Source organism: Lathyrus oleraceus, chromosome 3 (assembly GCF_024323335.1).
Source record: "Lathyrus oleraceus cultivar Zhongwan6 chromosome 3, CAAS_Psat_ZW6_1.0, whole genome shotgun sequence".
In the NCBI taxonomy this organism is placed as follows: domain Eukaryota; kingdom Viridiplantae; phylum Streptophyta; class Magnoliopsida; order Fabales; family Fabaceae; genus Lathyrus; species Lathyrus oleraceus.
The window spans coordinates 346,044,700-346,057,764 of record NC_066581.1 but is presented as its reverse complement, the minus strand read 5'-3'; positions in this window follow the sequence as shown (position 1 = coordinate 346,057,764).

Sequence of the window (13,065 nt, the reverse complement as noted above, 5' to 3'; positions counted from 1 at the left end):
CTGAAAAAGTTAGCTGCATATGCTTGAGGAAACTGAGTGACCGAATCATCTTGAAGAATAGGACATGTGTCAGTTGGATGTTCAGTAGAAGTATAAATACCACACAACTTTGCTGTTTGAGGTTTACTCACTGCCATTTGTTTCACTAAAGAAGTAAGCTCTTCAATTATGGTTTCTAAAGCCTTGTTGGAAGAGGAAACCTGAATGTTATTCACACCTTTCGTTTGGACCATAGAATTATTTTTGGTTGTGAATTGTTGGGAGTTGAGTGACATGTTCTCAATCAGGGCTTTGGCAGCAACTGGAGTTTTATCGACAAGTGCTCCACCACTAGCAGCATCAAGAATGTTTCTATCCATTGGTAACAATCCCTCATAGAAATACTGAATAAGCAGTTGTTCGGTAATTTGATGTTGAGGGGAGTTGGATACTAATTGTTTGAATCTCTCCCAATACTCATCCAATGACTCATTTCCCTGTCTAATACCACATATTTCTTTTCGGATTGATGCAACCCCGGAGGCAGGAAAGTATCTCTCTAGGAAGACTCTCTTCAAATCATTCCAAGTCGTGACAGAATTCGGCTCAAGATAATATAACCAATCCTTGGCAACACCCTGTAGTGAAAATGGGAAGGCTCTCAACTTGATGTGATCTTCAGTGATTCCTTCAGGTCTCAATGGTGTAGAGAAAACAACCTGAAATTCCTTAAGATGCTTATGCGGATCCTCACCTGCAAGACCACTAAACCTTGACAACAAGTGTATTAAACCAGATTTCAACTCAAAAGGAACAGTAACATCAGCATATTCAATACATAAATCATTGTAATTCATATCAGGAGCAGCAAGCTGCCCTAGTGTTCTTTGTTCAACCATGTTATTAAAATCAAGTTCAGAATCAGAATCAAATAAGTTATGCAAATAGTCAAAATCAGAATCGCTAACGGGTGGTGAACTAGTGCTAGCTTGATTTGCTCTACGACGTGCGTGCAAGGCTCTCTCTATCTCAAGATTAAAATAAAAAAGATCAGAACAACCAGACCTAGTAGCTAGAACTAATGCAACAACAAATGCGAAAATGCCAACAATGTCCCTATTAGGCAGAAACAAAAAAAAGAGAAGAAATATGATCAAAATAAATTCAGAAAAATACAAAAACACAAAATTTAATCTAATTAGACGAAATAAGAATTTTGGAAATTTTTTGGAAATTTTTCGAGACTAACAGTAAAAAATTCATAAAAAATAGAAAAAAGATGAATTTGGAAATTTGAGGGTGGTTTCCCGTAATTCTTTCCAAGAGTATGGGAATAATGATCGCACGATTTTTCTGCTCCTAGTAGACAAAACAGAATTTGAATCGGACACAATTTTTCAGAAAACCGGGTTTTCGGACCAGGACGGACCAGGTGGGACGAAAGGACGCGAATTGGCCAAAACAGCAAATCGGAGGGCCAAAACACTACAATCGACACCTATGACTAAACTAACAATTAAAAACAACAAGAATCCCCGACAACGACGCCAATTTGATCCGCTATCGCACACAGGTCAAAACGAATAATTAGAAAACTGTAGTTTAGCGGAAGCGACAACTCGAGCATCGTATCACAAGGATTCTTGTATTATTGTTAACCTAATGAAATCGATTTAAGGGGGGTTTATGTTTTAGTGGTAGGTTTAGAAAACAAAGCAAAAAAGTGATTAAAATAAGTGATTATAAAATAAGCCAATCTACTGTTTTCAGTTTCCGGCTAATCACTGGTTTTTACCTACCAATTCCCTAAGCTGCTTCGATCTCTATTCGATTCAAATTTGATTGACAAGCGCAATAGATATATGACAGATTTATATTCCTATATTCCGAATTAAGTAAACGGATAAATACAATCGTGAATTAAGCAAACACGATTTACAAACGCAATTTAACGACAAAGCGACGAAAACGACGATTAATAGTTAGGAATGCAATCGTATGAATTTAATCAAAACCATTCCATAAAATACAGATTAAGCAAATGAAATTTCATAGAATAAAATTGAAAGAGAACAAAATTAAATTGATAGAATAAAAACCTCAAAGCCTTGGAAATTCGGTTACAACAGATTGACTCTAGAAGATTAGTTCCTCTTCATGATCGCACAAAAGTAAAAAGTTATCGTGAATAATGTGTATTTGCTACAGTACCGCGGTTGCCCTTTTAAATAGAATAAGGGTTTCACTTATAATTCAAACTGGGCCGAAAAACCTAAATTCGGCCCAACAAATGGCCCAAAAGAAAATATTTCCTGAAGTACGAAACTTTAACAAATTATTTGTGACGTCTACACTCCGAATCAGCTTTTGGCTTCAACATAAAAATTGTATATCTTTCTCTTAGCTTTCCACACATGTCAGAACTTGTAAAACGATATCCCGTAACTCAAGTTATGATCATAACAGTGGACAGGTATCAAATAACCACTAAAACTGAAAATAACAAACGGAAATAGATTAAGGCAAACATGAACTTAAATCTAAAAACATAATAAAATAGTAAAATAATTAAAATAAACTAGATAAATGCCTAAGTATAATTATAGAAGAATGTGCATCAAAATGCACTGATCAATTACAAATTAAGAAAGCAGAAGAAGGAACTTTCATAACTCAAACAAAGTATTGTTGGGATCTTCTCTAGAAGTTCGATATTCAAAATATGCGGAGCATCTCAACACTCATGGCTTCAAATGTGATCATTGACAAAGACGAAAATGGAGTTGAAACGGACATTACCATATATCGAGGTATTATAGGATCCTTACTCTATTTAATAGTGAGTAGGCCATATGTTATGTTTAATGTGTATATGTGTGCTAGATATCAAGCTTCACCTAGAGAATCCCACTTTAAGATTGTAAAAATAATTTTTGAGGTATCTTAAGGGAACCTCACAACACGGTCTTTGGTTTCCTAAAGGTATTGCATATAGCGTAATAGGTTTTTCTTATTCTGACTTTTTAGGATGCAAGTAGGATAGGAAAATCTCTAATGGTACTATTCACTTGTTTGAAAAATGTTTGGTTTCTTGGCACAGTAAGAAACAACATATTGTTTCTCTTTCTACCTCCGAGGCTGAATACGTATTTACTGGTAGTTGTTGGGCACAAGTCTTATGGATAAAGCAGCAAATACTAGACTACACTTTAAAACTTGGTGCTATTCCGATCAAGTGCGATAAACCTCACTAAGAATCCAATACTTCAGTCACGAACTAAACATAGATAAATTCAGCATCATTTTCTTAGAGATCAAGTTGAAAAAGGGGATGTTTTTTTTAATACATTGATACGAAAAGTAAGCTTGCTGGCATTTTTAAAAACCATTATCTTCGAAACCTTTTCATAACATTTGTAGGGAATTGGGAGTCTTAGATTCCTCGTGCTTTAAATAGATTGAGATTTATGTTTAGTTTCTTTTACTATTAATATTTTTTTCACTAACACTCTTTTGTAGCAAATCATAGTTTCACCAACCTCTTGGTATGTTTCTATAACTCTTATATCATTGCATCTATGTTTGTTCTACATATGTTCATTAGTTTTCTTATTACATTCATTATTTCATCCATTCATCTATATTATGCTTATGATTGTTCATCTTTGGATTAAAATAATTTTTAAAAGTGTATTGCTAATTATGTGCATTTGAGCATTCATATACTTGTTCATGAATTATTTAATCTTCCATTCATAGTAGTTTTAATCACTTAATTTTGTTTTTTAAACTGTTGTTTCATGTCTATTTTCATATTTTTTTCATGTAGCATATCCATCTTCGTGTTATGTATCTGATCTCTAATGTTGTACAGTCTTGTTACCTTCTTAGCTCATGTGTTTGTCTAAAATTGTTTCTCTTTGTTGTTGGGTTTTAAGTGTTTTAGACTCATTACCATCTACCTCCTTTTGATCTTGTCAGATAGGGGAAAAGTTGTAATATTCTAGAATTGTTTTATGCGTTTTATGGTGTTGTGTGTATGCAATGTTTCGGGGGGGGGGGGGGGGGGGGGGGGCAAAAGCGTTTATTTGCTTTTGGCTCAAAGTCAAGTCAATTTCAAGTAAAAGTTTGCCAAGCATAAAAAATTGGGAGACTGAAGTTGCATGTCTCTAATATATTTAGGGGGAGTACCCCAATACGATTTTGTTGCTTGTCTCTTAAGCTTTCATTTTATTTATTATTTTTTATTGAGTCTCATTCATAATCTCACATATTTGAATCATGTTTTGAATTAATACGTTTTAGAATTGCATAATTCAATTATTTGTATTTGATTATGAGCGTTATGGTTTTAGTCAATTACTTGAGTTAATGGTACAAGAACCATATTTGAAGTTGGTTCATGTGATGTGGGAAGTGAAATCTCAAACTATTTTGAAAAACTTGAAATTGAGATTTGGTGTGTATGACTGAAGTCACTCACAACCCATGTCTCAAATTAAATTAAATAGAGGAGAATAGGATGATCCTGGTGTCTATGACTCAAATCATAGTTTACACATGATTCAAATCATGCAACTTAGTGACTCGAATCACAGGTTGTACATGACTTGAATGACATATATTATGTTAGCCACTGCCTCATTTGATTCGAATCACACTTTCTACATGACTCGAATCACTCAGTTTGTCACATTTTCCTAGTTGGCTCTGTCCAAATTATTTTAATCAACCTTTTTACATGACTTGAATCATGAGCCCTCATGACTCGAATCAGAGCTACAACATGACTCGAATCACATGAATATGGGTCATGTTTTTTATGTTGATCTTGTTCCACTCTACTTGCTCATTTGACTCAAATCAACAAATGCTCTTAACTCAAATCTAACAACATTTTTTCATCTATTTTTGTTTATACTCTTCACACATATAAATTCATTTAGTCATCTTAATTTCAAAGTGATGGCAATTTCATAATCATTATGATTTTGTGAAATCAACAACCTCCAAATTTTGAAAACTCAAAATCTCTTTCAAACAAAATTTATTTCATCTTCAACCTCTAGCTTGATTTAAGATCTTGATCATGAGAGGTTTGTAATTGTTGAGAGAAATCTGTCTTGAAACTAACAACTCTTGAAGGTTTGGCAAAATTTTTTAGGAAGCTTTGCTTGAAAATACATGATGCCACATACAAGTATACATATATGTTTTAAGTAGTAAGTGATAAAATAATAAGGATGTCGAACTCACGGGGTGTGGAAAGTAACTTAGATTAATTTTGCAGAAATTTATGTTCTATAAATAAGCATGAGCAAGATAAAAGTAATATATGATTGCAACAGGATCAGTTGAATAGTAAACAGATAAAGAACAATGTTAAAAAGGTGGTTTGAATTCAATAATAGAGAGTATGTTGGGTAATGATCCATTAATGTAACATAGTCATTTATGTGTACATGATGTGTTGTTTCATTCCAAGAAAGGTAAGAAAGTGATATAAAGGTGTATCTCTATAACGTCAACATCATATGTTTTAGGGCAAGGGGAAAAATCTCTAAGCTTAACTTGTAACCCTAAAACATGTCTATTTTTACTCTGAAAATCCTTTACGGTTGTATCTACTTATCTCTAAGAAGTTATTCTAGTGAATATCTCTATACTACTATTTTTAACCACTTTTACCATGAAATATGCTTGATGTTGGATCTCTCACAACAACAAGCTTTTATTTTTTTCCCAAATTAATCAATAAAAGAAATAGATTTATAGCATATTAACATGTGATAAAATAAATAATTAACAAAAAATCACTTAACATAAAAGCTACATTATATCAACTTCTCATAGCTTAAAAAACAGAGGTTTAGCTCATAATGAGCTGAATATAAACTAAAATGCTAGTCCTTAAGCGAATCATTCTTAAATACAAAGTGAAAAAAGAATAACAACTTAAGAGCAACATTATGGTTATTAAATAAGAGACAACTTCTATCGTGCTAGGATTCAACAGTTAACACTGGAGATGGTGATAAGAAGAAACTCCATTTTCAGTCAACAATTTTATTCAATGGTTTCTTCTATATGAATGTTTCTAACATATGTTGAACTCGTTTTAGATCTTCAAGACTTGATTTTATATGTGCTTGAGCTAGGGCTTTGCCATTTGTCTTGGATCACAGGCTTGAGAATAAATCAAATCAGGCCCAAGATCAAATCAACAGAGTTCCATTATTTTCCTTCTCATTCGTACATCATGGGATATAGGTACAAACATTGGTAGGGGACAAGGTATAAAATGGAAGATTGCATGTACAAAGGTGCATGTTATTGGTGTAAGCCATAGAGGCCAATGCTTTTGGTACTTATATCGAATTATTTATTAATAATAAAAGGTTTTTTATTTATTATGTTTGTTTAATAAAGTCCCTAGAATAGCTAGTCCGTTTAATGTATCAAGTGTGACTTAATCATGAGATCCCATTAAACATAAGGACACTATTCTTGAAGTATCCGGAGTCGAGCTTTATTGTGAAATAGGATAACATTAAAGCATTAAGACTATTATGTATATAGACCGATGATCACATCTCATGGATTATGGATAAGGAGTTATCAAGTCTTAAACATAGGTATGAATATTAAGAGTAATATTTATACCGGATTAACCCGCTATATGAATACTATATAGAATGTTATGCAAAGTGTCATAAGTTATTCTCATGGTGATAATGGTGTATACTACCCTTTGACCTAAAACCACTATGGACCCTAGATGTAAAGTCGAGTGCCTTATTGCTGATCAAACATTGTCTGTAATTGGATGACCATAAAGATAGTTGATGGGTACTCCACGAAGCATACTGAGGTACATGAGTGACCTAGATGGAATTTGCTCATCCTGTGTAACAGGATAAATGTCTACGGGCCCAATATTGAACTGGACAAGGATGACACGGTTTATGCCTTGTGTTTAATATATACATAAAGGAAAAAGGGTAATTGTACACATAAGTATTATCACAAAAGGATTTGTCAGATCACATGACATTTTCGTGTCTTGGGTAGTAGTGATGTGTTGCTAGATACCGCTCACTATTTATTATGTTAAATACGTGATCTAATATAATTGTCAATGTCGCGAAAACCTACAGGGTCACACACAAAAGGACGGATTGATGAGAGATAAAGTAACTAAGGAACATCGTAAGGTACGGTGCACTTAAGTGAATTATATAACATCGTAAGGTACGGTGTACTTAAGTAGAATACGAAATATGGTAAGGTACCACGCGCTTAAGTGATTTTGACATATTATAAGATATGGGCCACATACACTTAAATGGGCTTTTTAGCTTGCAACCCACACAAGTGGTTCTATAAATAGAACCCTTGTGCAGAAGCATTTGTGCAATTGTAATTTTGTTTCTCTCTCTCACTCACTCAAAGCCTTCATTCATAGCAGCTAGCACTGAGATTGAAGGAATCCGTTCGTGTGGACTGAGTAGAGGCGTTGTCACCATTCAATGTTCATGATTGCTCTGTAGATCTACATCAAAGGTTTCAATCACCACAAGACGTAACGATTCTATCACTGATCATGCCCATTCATAAGGATCACTAAAGGAGTTTTTTTTTAAATTCCGCTGCATTTTGGATCGCTCTTCTCCTTCACATGTGATGTTTGTCTTTTTGGTGCATGGCACGCGTAGTGGGTGTACTACGCACTACCTTTTGTCTTCTAGCGCCTTTGTTCTTATCCGTTCAAATAAGTTCTCCTTGCAATGGATATCTCTACCAATTATGCCCTTGGAATGCAGTTGTTATTTCTCTCTTCTTTGTAGTTGATTCCAACCTTGTGCTTTCCTTTGACTTCTAGTTGTTGTCCCCGACTATCATGCCTAAGCTCATAAGAACTGACCTTCCAAAAAGAAACAAACAGATAAAAACTACATAAGAGAGCACCTATTGTGCTCTTTGCAAACTACTATAAAAATATCAAAATAAAATAAATGTAACTACTAAATGATATAAAAAAGATATTACTAAGAATCAGGACTTGTAGTAACTCATAAAATGTGGATTATCAGAAGCTTGCAAGATCTTGGTTGTTGTAACTGGTAGTGTCAAATTCCAGTGGAAAAGGAGGTTCTTCTCTCTAGGTTTGCCTTGGTAATGTTGTGTGGAAGCCTATAGACATGGTATGAGTTCTTCTAAATCTTCAGACATACATCACTCAAGAAATCAGTGGGATCAGGTTTGATTGCCATACACGAAAACTTAAAGCAGATTGGTGAAGCTGGAAGACTCAAGAAGTCAAAATCAAGTAAATATTTTACAGAGAGTTCAACATAAAGGCTGTGTACAAGTTAAGATCCAAATAGGAGATTTATTTTTCTCAGAATTATTATGGATTAGTGATTGCGCGGATTCGTGTAATATTTGTCAAAAGATAGTGGAAGAAAAACTTCCAATGAGATGCCATTGAAGAATGGAGCAGGCTCCTACGAGGACGATATAGTTAAACTATTATACATCTCGGTGTACTCTCTCTCTCTCTCTCTCTCACTCTCTCTCTCTCTCTCACACACACACACACACACACACACACACACACACACACACACACACACACACACACACACACACACACACACACACACATTTAATTTTTGTAGGCTATTGCATGTTTATGTGTTTGTTTTTTAGCGTAGTTTATCATTAATTCATGTCGGTACCAATTTATTATCTAAGTGTAGGTTTTGTTAGAATCAGAACCTAATTGAGTTTTATTTCTGATTATAATCCTCAGACTAGTGGTGTTAGAATCCTGTAACAACTGTTAACTTTGTAAAGGACACATCTCGAGTAGTTTACAATTTATCAATAAGATATAATTGGCCATTTTTTGAGTTTTTTCTTTGAACAATCTATAGTAATTGTGAATTGTGTATGTGTAATCGTGATTGATTTCCAATACAAGCATAAGCTCTCTATTTTTGCTTTAAGACTTCCATGCGTTTGAAAAAACTCTGATATTATATTTGAAAAAATAGTCAAATTTTTAAAAGGGTCTTATTCATCCCCTCTAGACCATTTCTCTATCTCATATTCCAACCCAACACCCAATTGTACTCGTGGATTTGCTCTAAGTAGATGAAGTATCTCAGGTAGACTACATTAATGTAGGTTGCACTTTTGTCCACAAAAATGGTAATGCCAACCAAGTACATGAGGTATGACCTTAATGTACATTGTCTTTGGTGCAAAACCTATTCATCATCACCTTCAACATCCCCTCTGAAAGCCATGTGGTATTTGTACAACTTCTCTTAATATGAAAATCTAGCATGAACTCTTCTCGTGGCATAAATCTCTATTTGGACTTAACCTAGGTCAACTCCCAAATAGGCCACCATCATGTACAATGCATTAAGTCTAGATATTCTAGAGTGGTTTAGTAATCTTTCACTGATCAGAAGATGTAAGAGTCCTGAGACATTATCAAGGGTGATGGACATCTCACCAATAAGAATATGAAAGATGACGTCTTCGAGTGTCATCTCTCCCCAAAAGTCGCCAACATGTCATGGTTAATGGTCTTCTACCCAATCACGCATAAACCTTACAGCCAATATAGCTGCAATACATCATGAAACTATGCCTCTTCATGTTGTTGCAGATTTAAAATATTCTCGTCGTGGTTTATGCTTTTTACAGTGTCGCGGAATTGTAAAAAAATATAATAACATCAGTTGATTTATTAGTATAAAATAGGTGTAATGCAAAAGAAATTAAATATTTATGCTATACTCCTTCGTACACATGTCTAGCAGCATGGTCTGCATAGAGAATAAGTATGGAGGTGTCATAGTGGCCTCTTGAAAAACGATCAAGAGCGTCAACTAGAGCATCAAGTTGCTCCTGTTGGACTTTATGAGGCTTCAAGGGAAACATGCCTTATAGAAGATGACGTTGGAGACACGTGAGTTTGAAAAGTTGATGCTTTTAGGACAAATGAAGTCGCACCAACCGGTGGTAACGAGGGTCTGACCCTCTCACTGCAAACTGATGCATGTTGGGCCACTCGACCGTGCCTCAATCTGTTATGGTTTTCAACCATTGTACCTATAATAAAACTCGAAAATCATATCATAATCAGACCCATATGACAGACATGCCAAACCAAAAAAAAAAATTTGAGTGCAGAGAAATTACAGAAGTGCATCTTCGTAATTTGGGAAAATAAAAAATTGGAAATTTTCAAGGGTGCACTTTCGTAAATCCAGAAACACGAAAATGGCAGGAAATGCTGAAACCATACATGACTTATGCCCTAATCTTAAAAAAATGTGAATGCATGATTCAATAAACTATCTATTATGAATGTAACTACATCCTAATGTACCTTAAGCAACTTATTAACTAATGTATGCATCACATCTAAAAAAAAGTGAGGAGAAACTTACCAAATATGAGTAGTCGAGAAAGCTTGAATTGAGTGAAGTGTGTAACACCCCGATAATAATATAATTATTATTTAAATTAATTTAATAATAGATTTATTAATTTAATTTGATAATTGGATTATAATTATTATTATTATTATTTTTGGGATTATTGAATTATTATTATTGGAATAATAATATAATTTGGAAAATATATAAGTTGGAAGTTAGAAAAATCCCATTTTTGGTAAAAAGGTTAATTTCACGTAAAAAGGGAAAAGAGGCAAAAAGGGCAAAAAGGAGAACCAGAGAACGAAGGTTGAAGGAAGGAGAAGCTTGGAGCTCAGAGGCTGCCGGATTAACTCAGGTAAGGGGGGTTTATCATCAATTAACGGGTATTATGGGATGATATGTACTGGGTAGTGATAGACCATTGTTTTACCTATGATTGGATAATATATGTTGAATTTGTGAACTGTTGGGATGAACGAAAATTGGAATATAATTGAAGAATTCGTAGGAATTTAGTGTGGAAATGTTAGACCCTGGGGAATCGAATAGGATCTGTTTTGAGTTAGACAAATAGGAAGGAATTTTGTGTGAAAATTGGACTGTAGAAGGTTGAATTGGGTAGATCTCGTAGCAGAGAAAGCCATTGCAGATCTGAGAATTCTGATCTCTGGTCATACGCGTATGGCACTAGGCAATACGCGTATGAGATGTTGGTATGCGTATGGGGGGAAGCCTTACGCGTATGAGAGAGAAAGATGACATTTTGAACGTGAATTGGTCTCTGGTGGTACGCGTAATGGGATATTGTTACGCGTAGTATACGCGTATGAGACAAGTGATACGCGTATGAGTTGGGCGAGGAAATGCGCAATACGCGTATGAAAGTGGGCATTACGCGTATGGAGTTGGCCAGGTTTGGGCAATACGCGTATGGCATGGGCAGTACGCGTATGGGCAGAGTTGGGATTTTCCTGAACTGTTGTTGTGCAGTTTTGGTTGTTTAGGCTGAGTGATGTACTTAGCTGAGATATGATGTTGTAGGGATCAATTCCCGTTGTTTTGAGTGGTATAGGTATTAGTAGAGTGTGCTAATACTGTGTTTGATTATGTGGCATGATATGATATGCTTTTGTGATTAATTATGTTGATAATGTGTGATGGTACACATGATGATGTGAATGTATACATGTGTGAATAGACTATATTATGGCTTAGAGTGTGAGCATGTGTCTATTCTTGATTATTGTTGATGCTGCATTGCTAGGTGATTAGCATGCATGTTGTGGCCCATTTGGGGTGGTAGCTAATTCCCATGGTGAGGAATTAGTGAGTAAATCATTTTGATTGTTGTTGTTGATGTTTGCATGCTAGGTGATTAGCGTGCATTTCATGGCCCATTTGGGGTGGTAGCTAATTCCCATGGTGAGGAATTAGTGAGTGAGTCACTATGTCTCAAATGAGTGGGACTAGTGAGCTTGGTAGCCGTGCCTGGATTTGGACGGTGAGGTTGAACTATATGTTCACAACATAGTCGGTACCGCATGCATAGAGTCTCATTGCATAATGAACGTATGGCATATGATATGAATGGATGTATTCCAGTATCATATGTGTGTTGGGTGTTGTGTTGTTAATGATTGAATATGATGGAGATTTGTACTGTTGAGTATGATGTTGGAATGGATATTACTATTGCTGAATGCGTAGTCTAATTAGGGTGAATTAATGTGTTAATTACTTGGCATTACATGTTGTCCTAGAATGCTTATTATATTGATTGAGGAACTCACCCTTACGCCTATTTTTCAGGTAACGAGAAATGAGTTGAGTAGCAGCTTATGCTTGGAGTCTAGAGTAGTTTCTTATGGGTCATGCTCTGATAGATGTAACATCGGGAGGGAATGTTTTAATTCATTTGACATTGGTTGTTGGATGATTTACATGTATAGTGTTACATGTTTTACATTGATGTTGAATTTGATTTCCGCTGCGAATTATGCAAAAGACCTTATTTTGATTTAAATAAATGAGCATGACAGGACATTTGATGAATGTAGTGAAATGATTGTGTGACACCCTTCGGGGCATAATTACTCTGATGAATATATGTGTATTTTAATTCTGATAATTTGGGGTATTTAGAAGGGTGTTACATTAGTGGTATCAGAGCATAGTCGGTCGTGTCGAGTCGTAATTATTCTGTTTCCCGGTACGGGATAGGTGTTGTGTAACCCTATCAGTACTTATTATTTAGCTTGTTTGGGTTTTCAGAATAGAGATGGCTGGAAGAGGTAGAGATGATGCTGCAATTGCTGAGGCTCTGGGTATGCTAGCTGGAGTACTTGGAGAAAATCCGAATGTTATGGGAATGGGAGCTGCTCGTCAGTTGAGTGAGTTCCAGAAGAACAATCCTCCAATGTTCAAGGGAGCATACGATCCAGATGGCGCTCAGAAGTGGTTGAAGGAGATTGAGAGGATCTTCCGAGTGACTGAGTGTGCCGAAAACCAGAAGGTCAGGTTCGGTACGCATATGCTGTCAGAGGAAGCTGATGATTGGTGGGTTGCTACCCGCACTGAGTTGGAAACCGCTGGGAATGCTGAGATTACTTGGGCAGTGTTCAGA